Source organism: Miniopterus natalensis, chromosome 2, assembly GCF_054644295.1.
Source record: "Miniopterus natalensis isolate mMinNat1 chromosome 2, mMinNat1.hap1, whole genome shotgun sequence".
In the NCBI taxonomy this organism is placed as follows: Eukaryota; Metazoa; Chordata; class Mammalia; order Chiroptera; family Miniopteridae; genus Miniopterus; species Miniopterus natalensis.
The window spans coordinates 76,554,207-76,573,448 of NC_142082.1; positions in this window are offsets into that span (position 1 = coordinate 76,554,207).

The window sequence follows — 19,242 nt, forward strand, 5'->3', positions numbered from 1 at the left end:
ATAAGGATGCTCAACAGCATGAGAAAAGAAATGGAAACTATGAAGGAAATTAGGAATTACATAATAGAAATTTAAACAAACAAACAAACAATGGAAGGAATAAACAACAGAATAGGGGAAGCTGAGGATTGGATCATCGAATTAGAAGACAGGATAGGAAAAATCTCTCCATCAGAGAACCAAAAAGAAACAAACAATTAAAAAACAGGAGGACAGTTTAAAGGAGCTGTGGGACAACATGAAATGTAACAATATTCGCATCATAGGAGTGCCAGAAAAGGAAGAAAGTAGACTAGTGTTAGAGAATCTGTTTGAAGAAATAATGGCAGGAAACTTCCCTAACCTGGTCAAGGAAAAAGTCACACAAGTTTAGGAGGCACAGAGAGTCCCAAGCAGGAAGAACCCAAAGAGGCCCATGCCCAGGCACATCATAATTAAGATGCCAAAAAATTCAAGACAAGGAGAGAATCTTAAAGGCAGCAAGAGAAAAGCAATCAGTTCCCTACAAAGGAGCTCCCATAAGGCTGTCAGCTGGTTTCTCATCAGAAGCTTTATAGGCCAGAAGGGAATGGCATGAAGTATTCAAAATAATGAAAAGCAAGGACCTGAAACCAAGATTACTCTATCCAGCAAGGTTATTATTCAAAATAGATGGTGAAATAAAGAGCTTCCCAGACAAAAAAAGGTTAAAGGAGTTTATCACTACCAACCCAGCATTGCAAGAAATATTAAAGGGACTGCTGAAATAAGAAGCTGAAGTAGAAAGAGAACATAGTCATAAAGAAATAAAATGGCAATAGATAAGTACCTATCAATAACAACCTTAAATATAAATGGATTAAATGTTCCAATCAAAAGATATAGGGTAGCTGAATGAATAAGAAAACATGACCCAAATATATGCTGTCTACAAGAGTCCCACCTCAGAACAGAAGACTCACACAGGATGAAAAAAATCCCAAAAAACTTCTAGGGGTCTTTGAAGGAGAGATCGACTGCAATACAGTCATAGTAGAGGACTTTAACACCCCACTGACATTACTGGAATTATTTTCCAGAGGAAAAATCAATAAGGAAACAGTGACTCTAAATGACACACTAGATCAGATGGATTTAATTGACATTTACAGAACATTTCACCCACAGCTGCAGGATATACATTCTCCTTAAATGCACACGGGACATTCTCAAAGATAGACCACATGTTAGGACAAGTCTCAACAAGTTCAAGAAGATTGAAATTACATCAAGCACTTTCTCAGACATTTACTATGGAATACTATGTAGCTGTGAAAAAGAAGGATCCCTTACCCTTTGAGACAGCATGGTGGGACCTGGAGAGTATATGCTAAGGGAAATAAGACAGTCGAGAAAGACAAGTATCACATGACCTTACTCATATGTGGACTCTAACACACAGAATAAAATGATGAACAAATAGATCCAGAGACATAGAAGCATGGAATAGACTGATGAATCTCAGAGGGAAGGCAGACATGGGGAGGTGGTTGGGGAGAGAATAACCTAAGAACTTATATGCATTTTTGCATGATACAGGGACACAGATAATAATGTAGTGAAGGCCTGGAGGGAGGGAGTGCAAGGCAGAGGGGACCAATGGGGGAAAAAAGGGGACATTTGTAATACTTTCAACAATAAAGATAAATTAAAAAAATAAAAATTCCATGATGTAAAAATAAATGAAGAAAAAGGTTTATATAGCTAACATCTACTCAGTTGTTGTAATTCTTATTATGTCAGAGAAGTCAGAGATGCTCAACATTCTGCATAGAAGTGGGTTTTGAAAGAGGTAGGACTTACTGAGGCATTGGGAAGCAGTGTGCATGGTGGTTAAAGGCACAGACTCTGGAGCTAGTCTGAACACCATCTATATTTGATGGTTTTGTGACCTTGGGCAAGTTACCTAACCTCTCTGTATTATAATTTCCTCATCAGCCTAAAGCAGGAAAATAAGAGCTCCTACCTCACTGGATTGTTGTGAGGAATACATGAAGTAAAGTGTCCAGAACAGTGATGGCCTATTGCTATTAGTAAAATAGCTATTATTTATCTTCCTAGGATACAAGTTTCTTGACAGGAGATATTTTTTCTTTCTTTTTTCCCCCACTCATAGATCTCTAGTACTTTAAAAGTACCTGACATAACAGTTTCTTAATAAATAGTTGTTAAGTGGAAAAATATATGGAAGTGTTGTTAGTCAAATAAGAGGATGAAAAATCTGGGCTAAAATGTTGAAAATTATTGAAACTACGTGGTAAGTACATAAGAGTCCTTTAGATGATTTTCTTTATTTTTATGTATGATTGAGAAGTTTTATAATAAAAGTTAAAAGACTATACTGATGTAACAATTGGAGATAAACAGGCAATAGAAAATATATTTGTATCATTTGTTTTGCTGCAGCTTAAGAAAGTAAAAAGACATTACTTAACACTACTTACTACTAGAGACTGGTGAAACCATGGTCCCCAAAATACATTTGTTTCTTTTAAGGGCACTGATGGCAGGCAAACATTCCAATAAAAATGAACAAAGCTGATCTGCACTATTCTTCTTATCATCATCCTATCATCATTCACCCAAAGAAATGGAAGGACCTTGGGGATGACTTTGTTCACCTCCCTCAGAGGTTCCTCAGGCAGCCATCAGCAGCATTCACTTCCTGTCAGCACTTTGGCTGCTTTGCTCTTTTCCTCCAGGCCAAAGGTCATGATCTCCACGTCTAACTGCTCTGAAAACTCTTTGACCCCCACACAGTCATCCCTCCAGACCCTGCCTTCCTGTCTTCCCAGTGAACCTCTGCCCAGCTCACTTTCTGACCCTTTTGGTTCTCCTCTTGTCTCTCCCTTCTCATCTTGCCCCAGTCAGGTGAGATAACCTGGTCATGCCTCAGTCCTGTCATAGCTCCTGTGGGACGCAGCCTCTGAACTGCACTCAGCTCTTGGTACGTTCTCTGTAGGGCATATCACAGCCTTTTTGCACTTAGGAACACTAGACAGCACACCAGCACTGTTTGGCTGCCTTTTTAAACAGTGAAATTACCAATAAAAAGCACAAAAATGCAAAAAACAGGACACTAAAAAGACTGTGAAAAGGACACTTGTTTATACTGTAAAAGCTGAACAAGAAGGCAGAGTGTCACCCTTGTTGGACCCCATCCGGAAATGTGTGCATCAGATGATCCAAAATTTTCACAGCTCCTCATGCCTGCAAATGACCATAGAAGGGCTGTGAATATTGCTTTTGGGGTTTCAAATAAATTTAGCAAGTAGGGGAATTTGCAGATATGGAATCCGTGAATAATGAAGATTGACTGTATATTCATTAAATGTGCACAGTATATCATTATATTTAATAAAACAAAACATGCAATTTATTACATGTATGTTATAAAATATTATATGTAACTATATAAATCATGGTTCTTAATTCCATATCTTTGATTCAGAAGGTCTGAAATGAGAAAATTAGATTATGAGGTGAGCTACAAAAATTTAAAATATACGATCTGTTAAGCTTTAAACCTCTAGGCGATAGATATTGTATATATTATTATACTTTTTTGTATGTTTAAAAAAAAAATCTTTATTGATTTCAGAGAGAGGAAGGGAGAGGGAGAGAGATAAAAACATCAGTGATGAGAGAGTCATTGATCGGCCACCTCCTGCACGCCCCACACTGGGGATCGAGCCTGCAACCTGGGCATGTGCCCTTACCTGGAATCGAACTTTGATCTCCTGGATCCTAGGTTAATGCCCAACTGCTGAGCCATGCCCAGCCAGGCCTTTTTTATATTTTTATAGCACATCATATTTCACCATCTGTATAGCTCACAATGTAAAAATTTCCTTTATTTCAGTGGAAAAAGTTGAACTGAGACAATTTTTAGCTATTACCTGAAATATTGTTTTTATATCTAAAAAATATTAAAATCTAAACACTGTAAATCTAACCTAAAATATTTAAAAATTTTCCTCCTTCACCATGGTGAAGAATGGTCAGCGGGAGATATCTATTGTTATTATCACACTATAAAAATCATTTCCAAGTTTATGTCTCTAATCTCTTCAAAGGGCAAAGAACTTTTATATTTCAAATACTATGAAGCCAAGTTGCCTTAACTTTTAAGTGGAAAATTAACCATTCCAAGGACAGTGATCATATGGAATACATTATTAGGAACTTTCACTGAGAGGCAAAGGGGAGTTTTGTCTTTTTGGATTAACAGAACAAAGAAATAGGAAATAGAGGTTTCAGAATAGGAAGACACCCTTCGGTCTGCAACAGAGGCTTCCCAGATGTATTTCAGCTTCTCTTGTAACTCAGTGTCATAGGGCACGTATAAAATTGTCACCTCATCTTCATGGGTGCAGGAGAATGATGGAGTCAGGGAGATGACTGGACATTTTCAATGCATGTTGATCATAAAAGGGATACGCTGGTCCTTAGTGCAGTGGTAGAAAAAGCTAACCAAGATGATGAACTGGAGAAGTATATCATCTTTTACTTCAGTGATCCCAAATGTTCCTGAATATCACACCAAAAGGCAAATAAAGGATTGAGTGTCCCTCCTAACACTAAGGAATAGTAGGGAGAGATGTCATAAAACACACCACAGCTAGCCCAGATGTGCAGTGGGCAGACCTGCTTCAGGTGTGGACTCCCTTCACATGACTTCAGCCTGGTCTGGGCTGTGCTAGAGGAAGTGTGATCTAATGGGTACAAACAGAATCTTCTCACAGAAATCCTGCATTCTGTGTGAACATACATAGTACTTACCAGTAGAGAATGGGGAAGTGATTTGTGAAACAGTAAAACTCAAGGTGTGTGGTTCTTAAGTGTACACAATCACCACGGAATGAAGAAACTAGGGACTGCTGGGGCAAGGAAAAAAGAATGTCAACAAGACCGAGACTGGAGTTGAGAGTCTGATGTGGACTCCTCTGGCATGTTGCGGACGTTAATCAGAGCACACGATTTCTCAGTTGGGTGCTGGGCATGAAAACTCCTGGGAGCTGATCCACAGTTCCCTCAGTGATACATCTTTTCTCAGACCCCAGTGTGTGGTCAGGATTACTCTCAGAAATTCCACTGAAAATAGTCTTTCTTCTTCATACTTAAAAATTCTTTCCAAACAAGTGTTTCTTTTTAACATTCCCAAAGCAGATTGACTTTTTGAGCTACATATTGCTTCCAACTCTGTCAGTGTCAGAGGCCTCAAATTAATTCCAACATCTTGTTGCTGTTTTCCCTTAAGAAGTCCTGATGGTATTGAACACATTTTGGGTTCAATCTGTTTATGCTTATTTGAAAGCCCATTAGACCCACATTTCCACCCTTCTGCCCCATCCATCTTGGTCAAGGAAATGCTTGTGATTAGCATGGGGATCTTGATCTTATCTCTATCACTTTTCTTCAACCCCTCAGCTATGAAACAGTCATATCCAGTTAAAACAAGAGAGGAGTCATGTAGAAAGAAGAAGGGGGGCAATTGAATATTATTGGAGCCTTGAGGAATGAAGGCCACAAGGTGAAAACCATTGCATATTAAGTAGCTCAGCTTAATAAAAGCCAAAGGAAACAGCCCCAAACTATTACAGAAAATTATTTTGAATTTTCAGCCCATTCCCTCCTGCTTCTGTTGGTGATACTTGGACAGATATGTGCCTCCACACATAGGCTTACACATGCCCTGCCTTAACTTGTGACTTGGTTTACCCCTATGACTTCAGGTTCTAGGCCTGTGAAGGGTCATGCCTGATGTCCTATTGCATGTCCTTATCAGCTAGTGAGGAGAAGATCTGGAGGAAGCCTTCGCTGACCATACAAGATGAGGCAGTGCCCACTCTCCTGCCTTCCCTCTTATCACACTTTATTGCATCATTGCATTTTATTTCTCTGTCTAGTAACTTATTACTCTCTTGTGTATTCATTATTTGACTTATTAATTATCAGTCTCCCCCAACTTGAATGTTATTCTATGTAGGAAGAGACTCTATCTTGTTCAGGATGATATCTCGGGCCTAGGACTGTCTTTGGTACAAAGTATCCCTCTAGGAAATATCTGTTTACTGACTGACTATGAAATAATGAGAGAATAAATTTACATCATTGTATTGTGAATGTATGGTCAGTACCCAACAAAGTGGCTGGCATATATCAGGTGTTCACAGTGACTTTCCTTTCCCCACACTCACTATAAATACATTTTAAGTCACAGGGTGAGGGGTAAGAGGATCACTGTATTGTTGACTCAATTTTTAACTGACTTCTTAGGTCTGTTTCTGATTTAGTTTGGCTTTTGGGATGGGCCAGGAGGGTGCAGTGAAAACAAACACACCAGACTACTGGAAGCTGGGATCTTGTGTTACAGTCTTAGTTTCAGCTCTGACTCACTGTGTGAGATGTGGGCAACCTAAATAACCTCTCTGATTCTGTTTCTTCATTTATAGAATGAAGAGGTTGGATAGATGTTCCTCAGATCCCTTGCAATTCTTGCATTTTATAATGTGACCTCTTTACCCCTCTTTAAATGTGAGCACAGACCATTCTCTTTATACTTAGAAAGTGTCCTGCAACCCTTAGAGAAATGCTGTCACAAACATTTAAAGTGTAGTAGCACTATGAATATGCATCACTCTCTTTGTTTCAGGGAAGATCTTGGATCTTGTGCTTCTGTGCCAGGTACTGTGGTAATCTTTGGACTTGAAGTGAATTGAATAAATTACCCTTTATATTTATATAGCATTTTTCATCTGAGGATATAAAGATTTGTCTACAACCTGTCATTAAGTACTATTGTTTTTAAAGAAGTGAAAGGATAGTCTGCTCGACATCTTAAGAATCTTCTATACTTTAGATTCTGTTAGTGCCATAGATTAAAAGCCCAGAGTTACAAAATATATTTTGTATGATTATATATATGCACAACAGAATCCCATTATAAGCGCCTGCTTATTACATGAGTTAAGAATATCACTTGTCAAAATGTTACCCCACAAATGACTGGGCTTACTCAGTGTGCCCCTGAGACCATTCACTCTTCACTTGACAGCAGTTTGTGCCTTCCTCAGTTCTCTGAAAATAATCTTGCTTTATAGTGGGTGCTACTTCTTGGTCACTTGTTAATCTTTATGTTATTTGGTGGATCCATGGCAGATTTCCTGTGCCCTCTTACTATATGTCCCACCTGGTACTTGTGCTGGATCATACATCTATACTTTGTACATGCTCTCATCTGCCTGGAATGCTCCCAACTTCATCTGTCTTGCAAACTCTTGCTCATTTTTGAAGGTGTGTCTCAAACATTTCATCCCTTTTGAAGGCTTTCTGACCCACTCTCCCTATTTTGGGAAGAACCAGTTTCTCTTCCTGCCAATATATAGCAAAGACAAAGTATTTATTCTGTATTATGTTTTTTGTTGTTTTTTGTTTGTTTGTTTTTGCATGTCTGTATCACCTACTGAGGATTAATTGTGGATAAGAATTTTTGTCTTTTTTTTTTTTAATTTATTTTTTTGTTAATCCACACCCTAGGATATTTTTTCTATTGCTTTTTAGAGACTTTTCAGAGAGAGTGGAAGGGAGGGAGGGAGAGGTAAGGGAAAAGAGAGAGAGAAACATTTCCCTTACATCCATTGGTTACCTTGCCCACATACCACGACAGGAGCAGGGATCTGACCTGTAACCCAGGTACACACCCTTGACTGGGAATCGAACCTGTGACCCTTCAGTGCACAGCTGAGACTCTAACCCTTGAGCCACACTGGCCAGGGCAAGAATTTTGTCTTTTAAATTTTTATGTTCTTAGGCATAGTCTAATGATCTCAACAATGTTTGTTGAATGAATAAAAATACAGGATTTAATTTCTGCCCCAACACCAAAGTTATAAAAAGGTTTTGATTGGTACATATGAAATACTCTTTGAAATGGCTTTCTGGGTAGTAATAGGATTAAAAGGTAAGTTCAGAGGATTCCATGAATCGTATGAAGAAAGTATGTAGTTAAATATGGTATGAATCAAGCTGTGTTTTGGTTTAAATTAATTCATCCAATTAAGAGATGTTAATTAGATCACCCTGCCAGCAAGGGGATTAGAACTGGTATTAAGATGACTAGTTTATTCTCCATCATAAAGTATTTAGCTTGCACAGTCTCTAGACACACTAATGAAGTTAAGTTTGTGCAGCAGCCCATAGATTGAATTGGCAAAACTTCAAGTACATTAAAAGATACGGCTCATAACTTTTTATTACTTTATAATTTTAATTGAAAAAATGATTTAATATCAGAATTAAAGAAGTACAGTAAGGAAATAAAATCACTGAGAAATCTGTCATCTTAAGCAACAGATATTTTAATTGTTTCATGTTACCTTCTCATGGATACATATTTTTATATAATTGCAATCATGATATCCCTTTTATTTTTCTATGGACTTTCTATCTATGATCATTTAAAATGTATATATAGAAATGTTTACAAAAGATACTTTATAGAACTCTAATTTTCTAGGGATTTTAACTGATGTTACTTGGGGGAAAATAAAACATCTCTGAGGTCAGATAACTTTGAGAGGTTGTAAAAGTAAACATATCCTTTACTGTAGGGTTTTTCAAAGCCTATAATATTATATAAAGAAATAAGATGAAAATATGACATTTGCTTCAAGTAACTTTAACATGAAACTTAAAAAATATATACAGTGAAATATCTGTTCCACAAATAAGTGTTTAGAACACACCTTGGAAATCACTAATGGGTAGTAGTCTTGGTATTGAGATAACCTAATTTACTAACCCATTCCTATACTGTTGGACAATGGAATTCAATCACACTTGGGATAAAGCCCAAGATCCTTAAGATGGCCTACAAATGTGTATTATCTGGTACTTCTTGGCTTATCTCCCACTATTTTCCTACCATCTTGGTTCTTGAATCCACTAAGCTCTTTTCCATTGTAGGCAAGGCTTTTGCACATCCATGTTTTGACTTTTATAGATAAAAGCACATTTACCATATTTCCTTTCACTTTTTGCTAATTTAGTACTCATTTTCAAGAAATATAATTAGTAACTTAAAGGCATATAATACTATTGGTTTCATCTTCAACCAGCACTATGTTGCATGGCATTTCTCTGTCTTTTCAGGAACAGCCAATCAGGTTTTGCTATTACAGATGTTAGCCTAAGCAAAACAGAAAGAGAAAGGCACACAATAGATTGCAATGCCAAATATCAATGACTTTCAGACCAATTATTCTACTACCTTGGTTGATAAGATTGATTGAATGAAAATCAGCTTTCTTCTTTCAGGGATTTTCAGAATATATGTTTCACATTGTTACATGTTGTAGCTCATGAGGATTTTGCTCAGTGTGACACGGAAGTGGCAATTTGCTCTTCTCCACACTCTTGAAGGCCTATGGTGCTCTAAAGGAAGTGAAGCTGACCTAGTTAGAGCAGCCTCCCAAGAACAGAACATGAAACCTGGGGTACACACATGCTTCTTTGTCATTTTGCTCTTACTCAGTAATTTTATCATTAAATAGGATGAAAGCATACAAGGAATATTTATCAAAAGTGTAAGTAAACCCAAAATCATGGAATGAGGTTTTGATCCAACCCATTGATTTTATAGATGAGCAATGGCAGATCCCAAGCCTGAGCCACTGCTCAACTTCAGAAGGTGCCATTTGCATAGAATATGGTGTGAATGGGGTCCCCTGAAGTTATTCAACATGGCAGCTCTGTTCAGAGAAGTTAAGAGGCTTTTTAGTTTCAGGTTGCCAGTCTTATATTTTTGATGATAGAATCAAGAATTAAACATTTTTGACAAGCTTGAGAAATGGTAAAATCAATGTAAAGCAAAAAGTGTAAAGTATTCCACTTAGATTTTGAAATCAATTGACCCAATACAAGCTGGGGAAAACCTGATTTGAGGGTGTTTAAATTATAATAATCTTGTGAGTTAGTTGACCACAAGTGCTGTTAGGAACCCAAAGTCTATAGTTGTGATATGGTCTAGTGGAATCCTAGGCTGAAGTAATAAAGACAGAGCATCCCAAACCCTTGCATTGGTCAGAATACAGCAGAAATACTGTGTTTAGTTCTAGCAGTCATATTTTTTTAAATAGATACTAACAAATCTTTGATCGTCAGGGTCATGTGCAAGGAACCTAGTAGCAACTCAATGAATATTCAGTTAGGCTATTGCTGAACTAATGATGGTGTATGTAAAGAACCTGGCATATCATAGGTGTTCAGAAATGTTAGGTTTCTCTTCTTTTTTCACAGGAGAGTGATCAGAATGCTATAGGTCTTGGTAAACACGCTGACTAAAGAACCTTTCAAGAAATTGGAAATTTTTCTGAATCTTCAAAAACTGAATGTTTTATTCTCTGCTTTTACAGTGTTTATTGTGGTTCCTTACAGATATATTGGCTTGTTTTTTATTAAGGCCTTAGTGGAATTGTAGAAATGTCAACCAGTGAGATCTCCCTTTCTTTTTCCCTACTTCCCTTCTTTCCTTGATTTTTTCCTTCCACATTTATTGAGGGCCTTGGCAATGTGATAGACTCTGGGGATTCAAAAGTGAACAATTTGGCCTTGGTCGGTTTGGCTCAGTGGTTAGAGCATTCCCCAGAGGATTTAAGGGTCTTGGGTTTGATTCTGGCCAACGGCACACACCTCGGTTGCAGGCTCCCCCCAAGTCAGGGTGTGAGAGGGAGGCAACCAATGTGTCTCTCTCACATTGATGTTTCCTCTCTCTCTTCCTCCCTTCCACTCTCTCTGAAAAGCAATGGAAAAAATATCCTCGGGTGAGGATTTAAAAAAACAAAGAATAATTTATTATTTCTTTTAAGAGGCTTGCTGTGAAGAGAAGTAGATAGACATGGAAACAAATAAATTACAATATAGTGTGATAGCTGTAGCAATAGAAGCATGTATAGGGCACAGATATAGCAATTCAATTCAATAAATACTGGCTTTGAGGACTTTTTATGTGCCAGGCACTGTGTTAAGCCCAGGGATACAGCTGAAGACAAGACATAGACATCTCTTGTGGAGATTAAACATGTAATTACACATGTGTGTAAATATTTTGGAAGGGGAAGCACATGAGAGTGAGAGTCAGGAGAGTCTTCAAAAAGGCTTTCTTAAAGATGTTTGAGCTTAGGCTGAATGAAGTATACGAGTTGGTCAAACATGTACAGAGCAGTAGAGCAGCCCAGGCAAGTATCACAGATGAGCTGAGGGTTGTCAGATTTTCTTGAAATTCAAAATCTTTCACAATAGGTAAGGGTTTTTTGCAAAAGTAGAAGGTGATGATTATTTCAAGTTGTTTTCATATTTGTTGGAAAGAGAAATAACCCAAGAAGTGCACAGAATCAGCAAACTTGGAAAGTCATGTTTGTTTTGGTAATGTTGGCCTTACAGGCAGAATACAAGGTCTTGCCTGTTGTTGTGAATTAAATGTTTGAAGTAGACCCTCCACTCACATGGAGACTCATTTTTCAAGTAGCAATTTCAAGAATTTCTTGTTAAATTTACTTACTCTAAGAAGATACAACTTTTAACACATACTGGGAGTGAGTGCAATAGATTACTTTTTTGAAGAAAGAGAAAGGAGAGAATGGGCAAAAAACTTAGGGTGGGGAAAATAAACAGAAATTAAAGGAGAATGAAGACACTCAAGGTTGTGGTGAGTCCATACGAAGGGGAGGTCTTGGAGATGGACAGCAAGGTTTTCCATATTCAAATTGTCTAAACCTGGCCCTGAGGGTTGGGTTAAAAGAAAATATTGAAAATTTCAACAATTTTCACAAATGTTCTGAATATTGAATAGTCTGTGAGGATGTATGAATGAAAGATCTACCTTGCAAAACCCACTCACTGAGACTTCTTTGACCACCCCTACCTGGATGGGATTAGCCACCTTTTCTTCTGTGATCTCTCATATTTACATGTGGCAGATATTACATATTGTCTTATATGTCTGTTTGCATGTCCTTTTCTCCTATCCTTCTCTGAACTACTTATTCAGATGTATTCTCTCAGGATTCTCAGTACCCCGGATTTGCTACATTTTTGGATGAATTAAGGAAAAATTTTGAAGGAGTGGAAGAGGGAAGAATGATTTAGATAGAGGTTAGACAAAATATAAAAATGTTGTAGAAAACAGAGGGGAAGAAGTGTCAAGTAAGAAGAGCCATGATAGCATATAAAGGGGACCTGATCCAGTTTGGGGCATCAGAGGAAGTTCCTTGAGAGAGTGATATTGAGTTGAGATCTGAAAGATGAATAGACATTAACTAAAAAGGGGGAGAAACTTGAAAGAACAATCTAGGCAAAGCTACTGGGTGGTGAAAGAGATGATGTAAGAGAGAAATACGTGGTAAAATCAATAGAACTTTATTGTTTCATTCAACAAATGTCATATTCCAGACATCCCTTTAGCTCTAGAGATGTGATGGTGAATGACAGATTTCAACATTTGAAGGGATTACATCATAATGGAGGAAGAGAGAGAGAAAAACATGCAAACAGATCTTTTGTTGATGGCTCCAGAGGGGGAAGTGACAGATTGTGTTCAAGTTCTAGGTTGGGAAACTGGATGGATGTTCGTGCCATTCACCCACATAAGGAATCCTGAAGGAGTATCATATTTGTCCATGAAGAGCATGGGTTCAATTTTGGAAATGTTATTTGAAGTGCCTTTGAGATGAACAGGTGGATCTCAAGTTGTCCGTTGTGTATGGAGGTTCAAGTTTCATCATTGTCTTGACCTGTGATATACATTTTGCAGTTATTGATGTATAGATAGTAATTAAAGCTATAGATGTGGATAGAATAGCTCTTATGACCACACAATCCATGCACTGTAAAACTCGAGGGGGAGCCATTTACATAAACTGTGGTAAATGTAAATAGTGTCTCTTGAACTGTGCAAAGTGGTGGCCATGGATGTGGAAAGATGACCTAGGAAAGGAATATAGAGTGAGTAGAAAAGTGAGCTTTTATGACGAAATTTTGAATAAGTTCAACATTTAAGGACCAGAAGGGAGGAAAGAGTTATTAAGGGAGAGTGAAGAGAAGCAACATAGAGCTGGGAGGCAAACCAGGAGAGTGATGTCAATGACACCAAAGGAAGACAGGGCTTCAAGGAAGGAGTGGTCACCAGGGTCTACTGCTGCTGAGAAATCTAGTAAGGTGAGGTTTGGACACATGGTCATCTCAGATCTTGGTGGACTTAATAAAAGCTGTTTTGGTGGAATAATAAGGGCAGATTGGAATGGGTTCAGGAGTGAGTGGGAGATGAAGAAATGTAAACAACTGATGTGTCTTATGATGTGACATTGGAAAAATGTCTTCACTTAGCCATGCAAGATGAAGCCCAAGTTGAGGTGATTCAGCTCAGAAGGAGGTGGTAACTGTGCAACACCTCCTAATTTGGAGGTGTTGGGCTTAGTAGTGGTTAGGTTTCTGAGCAATATTTTTTTTCTTCTTTCTCTTCCTCTGCCATTTTATTGTCTGAGACATGACATTGATTAGGATTGTGATGTCTCAGGTGACAAGAGAGTGTTTTTGGAAAAAGGGCTGGAATTTCCAGGATACACATTGAGTTGATTCTACTGTTATATTTAAACAACACTAATAAATTGGGAAAACATTATGCAGACCACATACAAATTTTGGAAGGTCCTCTACTAGTGTAAAAAGCATATTCCTCAAATGCTTTTGTTTACCTACACCCTATTATTCGTTTTCAGTGTATCCATTGCCCTTTAAGGTATATCAATCTTCTGATCACATGCAACTTATGATGTTTCTCAACCTAGTGTTCCCTAGCTGAGAATTAGTTTGGGGGAAAAGTCTAGAGAGCTCAGTGGCTTTGGGACATACTTGTTGGGACTGGCAAGTCCCCCTCTCACTCTTGTCCTTATGGTTTCAGTGTATTGTCTATGCACTTCAGGAGTGACATTCAATCTATAGCATGTAGCTGCCTGCCAGGATGCTTTTTAGAAAGAGCTCTAAGAATGAGAATTTATGCAAGCTCAGAAGAGTGTCTTTTAAGTCTATTTTCAGAGACACTTCCCAAGAAATTTTTAAAAATTTCATAGAAAAAATGGTTCATATATACTTCAGATAGCCCACTGTCAAAATTCAGTGCATGTTATGGTATAATTCACTGGAAGAAAGTATGCTAGCAATAGCATTTCTAAGCAGGGACCTTGGTGCTAAGTCCTGCCTTCTCCTAATGCCTGTATCTCCCCACTCTAACACGTTTTAACTTTATAGAGAATAGTTGTGACGTCAAAGGTTAGTCTCATTTACACAAATCTTGTGATTCAGGAAATCCCTACCTAAGTACATCCAAGCGATGTTAAAAGAATGAACATATATTTGCTCTTCTAATACAATTCTGTGCACACAAAGAGTTGATAACTTGAAAAAGTGAACAATATATATAATAGTAATGTGAAACTAAAAAATCAAGGTTAGCCCACCAGTGTAGTCAGTTGATTGAGCATTGTCCTGTGCACCAAGAGGTCGCCAGTTCAGTTCCCAGTCAGGGCACAGGCCTGCATTGCCAGCTCAATCCCCAGTAGGGGGCATGCAGGAGGCAGTCGATCGATGATTCTTATCATTGATGTTTCTATCTCTCCCTCTCCCTTCCTCTCTCTGAAATCAATAATAATAATTAAAAAATCAAAGTTAAAGAAATATTGTTTTGCTGTTCAAAAGGAGAGTAAGAGTCAACAGAATCTTTAATTTCATGCACAGGTGCAATGGACTCAGTTCTGCCCAGCTAGCCTTCCCTCAATTTTGAATGAATTAGTGTTTGGAAAAGCTGTGAGGATGGGATGCCTTCTTACTCTTTGGGAACAACTGGGAAGCTAATGAGAAAGAGAAAGGTCTTGTCTTGAGGAATGTTATTAGCAAGATGCCTAATAGAATAAAGGTCAACATATATTTATTTTTCAGTCTCTGAATATTTCCATCTGTTCTGGACTGTGTGTTCCTATTTGCATTCTTTATTTTTAGAATGAAAATCTCTCAAGAGTGAAGTATTATTCTTTCAAGGAAAGTACCACAATAACCTGCATGATGAACTCATTCTTGTTCTTGGTATTGCTTTTGCCCCTTGTTTCTCTCGTATTCTCTCTTTGAATGGTCAAATGTCGAGCATTTTCAGGAGTTTCTGGGCAGGAAGCCTTAGCCTGCTAAGTTGGTGACAGGCAAGTTATCAGTCAACTGGACCTGGAATGACTATTATAGGTTGTTGCTGTTGTAATACTTTGGGAATGACAGCCCAGTGATACCTCCAAATAGTGTCACAGCCATTTGAAATCTCTCAAGCACTGATATTGTCATTAAAGAATTCACTGACTAGCACATTTAGAACTATTAAGAGATTTTAAGCAATGCTGCATGCATACAGAGTTGAAAAGTTAAAGCAGCAAAGAAAGAAGGCCCATTCAATATTAATTTATTTTTCTGATTATAAAAGTGATCCTTGCTTACTGCACACAACTTGGAAAAGGCCCATTTAATGTTAAGAGAAAAATGTTCCTTTTATGGAGACTGTGTTTTTGTATGGTCTGTGTGTGCTCTTGGAGACTTGACTTTATGTTGATATAGGACAACAGTATCTCACACCACTGTCCTCTCTGCTTTGCACCTCTGCTCCAGTTTTCTTTCCTTTCACAACATGATAAACCAAACCACATGTCATTTGTGTGGTCAAGTTAAAGGAAAGAATAGCTCACCAAAATAAAAGCACTACAAGTGAAATATAATCAACACAGCCTTATTATGGTTTTTCTTTTCTCTTTAAGTTGTTCATAGCAAGCTTGAAGTAGCTAATGAGAGCCAGTGGTCATATCTCTAGCCATCTGTTCTCTCTGTGGACTGTCCCCGAAGCTGGTTTTCAATTCACTGGAGAAAATTTATCTCAACCAGCAGGATTTTTGACTTTCCAAGTTTCTTTTCAACTTCAGCTTGGCTTTATTGGTGTTGAATATATTTATTTACTGTGTTTGCACTAGTGTTGGAGCTCTCCGTGTGAACAGACTTGACCAGGTTATGAATTGTACATTAGTCACTCTCCACAATTTCTCTTGACAGTCATTTTCATTTCCTAAATCCAGTTTATAGAATGCAGGTGTACCCAACAACATCACTTGTCTGAAGACAAGCTTAAATCTCTCCTGTCTTACACACACACACACACACACACACACACACACACACACACACACACCCCTGCTTAGAAGACCCCTTTGGCTAATGTCTTTCCTGTTTCTTTTTTGGAATGTGACAGAATAAAAATTTTTAATATAAGAACACTTCTAGTGTTTTTTTTTTAAATATATATTTTATTGATTTCAGAGAGAAGAAGGTAGAGGAGCAGTGAGATAGAAACATCAATGATGAGATAGACTAATTGATTGGCTGCCTCCTGCATGCCCCCCACTGGGGATTGAGCCCACAACCTGGGCATGTGCCCTGACCTGGAATCGAACAGCAATCTCCTGGATCATAAGTCAATGCTCAACCACTGAGCCATGTTGGCCAGGCCCTGTTTTTAAACTTGTCCCCCTACTTGCAAGATTCTGCTTTTCTGGGTCTGGGGGAAGGGAGGTGACCTATCCCAGCAGCCGCAGGTCAAGGGCTGGAAGAGCATTTGGGATTAAGTACTCAGGAGACAGGTTTGGGAGAAGTTTTAGTATGTGAAGGCAATAGCGGGAGAAGGAGGAAGGTGATATTAAGCAGTGTGAATGGGATCTATGTATGTTCTTCCTGCTGTTTGAATTATTTTGAAATTACTTTTGGTTGCATGAATTGGGATTCAGCCACAAGTAGGGTGGTCTTATAAACCTTATAGAGATATAGATATAGTCTATAATGTTCATTTTAAACACATCACATGGTGTAAATGCATGTTATGGTACTGGTGGGAGTGAGTGGGGTGAAGAGCTTACATGTGCCATGCCTTGAGCTTTGATCCTCCAGGTCTGTGTTTACCCCCACAGACCCCTGGAGCACACCTCCATATTTGTTCCCATGCTCTGGCCTGTCCCCCTTGAAGAATTCTATAGAATCATGCTTGTGCCCTGAGAATGCAACTGAAGAACACTTCCCACCCTTCTTAGCTAAGTGCTGTAAGGCTTGGCGGTTGTGTGAATGGAGGGGAGTTCATGTGTTCTAAGTGGCTCAATGGAAATGAAGCTTCCCTGACACAGAGGCTGGAATCAGGCTTTTGAAATGGTCTGATTATACAATCCAAGCAGGCACCATTCTTGCCTTCCTGGAGTTCACAGTTAGCCCCTAGAACTGTGACCCAAAGTGGCCCCCACCCAAATAGATGCCACCTCAGTCATTCCTGTTGAGATTTAAATCACTCTTTGCCATCATCATCAAGATTCCAGAGGATCCAGTGACTGTCCTTGGGTGGCAGTCTCTTCATCCTCTGCAGCACCTCTCTCCTCGTTCTCTACCATTTCCATTGAAGGAGCATGTTTGGTTAGCTGCTTAGGGGAAGAATTTATAAGATTTTCTATGCTTGCTTATAATATCTAGATGATATACATATATGGCACATAAATATATAATATTTATATATATACACACATTTGAAATATGTTTTGGTGGTGGAGTTGGGAGGTGTTTCATATATTTTTTATGTATGTATATTGATGTATTGTATTTTATATATCAATATATTTCAGTATATTTATATATGTTGTTATACTTAATACATTTTTAATATTTTCTCCCCTATTTTTCATCTTAGTTTTGTTTCTTTTTGTACTTAATGGAAGATTTTCTGAATTTTAACTTCTAGCCCTTTTAATGAGTTTTTCATTTCTGCTATACATTTTTAATTTCTAAGAGTTTCTTTATTTTGTTCTCTGAATACTTTAAAACATCAGGTTTCTTTTTTTTCTTAAGTGCAATATTCTCCCTTCTCTCTCTGAGGTTATTACTGATAGATATATATTTTGTTGTTGTTATTGTTTTGGTAAAACATTCTTTTCCCTGCATGTCTGTTTTGCACTGTCAGTTTCCTCCAAGGTGCTATTTTCTTTTTGTTTATTTTGTATTTGTGTTTCACAATAGAACTTCTCTTCCAGTGTCTGGTATCTTTAATTGCCTGCTCATATGCAAATATGGGGTATCAGGAGCAGATTGGAAACCCTTTGTGTATGTGTGGTGCACTTGAGGGTGATGTGCCTGGGCAGCTTGTGGGGTGAATTTCTGATGTTAAATAACTAGGTGTTTTTTTTTCTCTTGGGCTGCTTAGATTTCCCAGAACAGGCTCTTCCAACCTCTTGCCAGAGGGTATGAGCCTGACTATTAGTGTTATGGGAACTGAGTGAGGAAAGGTCCTGGAGTCTTGTTTTCAATATGGCACACCCGCCTCAGTGGTGGCTGTTGTCTTGCAACACAGAGATCTGTTCTACTCTCTCTTCAGAACAAGCCTTTGTCATCTTGGGGGTGGGGATGGGGGAAAGTGTTGGGACCTGAAGACTTATAAACAAATCTATTTTAGTCTGTCCTTTTTCTCTATTTTCAGAGATGCCCAAGCCTTTAGTAGGTTCTGAGGTATAAATTGGGTTGCTTCTGGGCTTTCCCCAAATGTCATATAAGGATTCAACTTTTTTTGTTCTGTGATGTCAGTTACCATATTTTCATCAGCTTTTTAGGGTCTAAATTTTTTGCTGTTATCATCTTTTTCATCTTCACATTTATCTTTATGGGCTTATGCCATTAAGAAAATCTCTTTATTCTTATTTTAGTATGGTTTTGGGATGCAGCAAATTCTTAAGTGTGTGTTCTGTCCATCATTTTCAACAGAAAACCTTTTACAGCTTTTGTGTCCTCCCCCACCCTGTTTTGTTTTTTTTTGTTTTTTTTTTTGCTAGTCTGACACCATGCTGTGCCCTCTAAGCCTGGGGCATTAATCTTGGGCCAAGCTTATGCAAATTTTTTCACCTCACAGTGAATTATTTTTAACTTGTTTCTCACTTCTAACTAATACATTATAGTAGAGATGTTTCACTTATTTTTTAGACATGACCCCAGAAGTCTGAATTCTAGCAGTAGATACAGCTTAAGCTCAAACTAAATCCCCTATCCCTCATCATAGCCTTATCTCTCACTAGAAAAGCCAAGGGTCTGCTGTTCAAATTGGTCATGGTGTTACACTGTTCG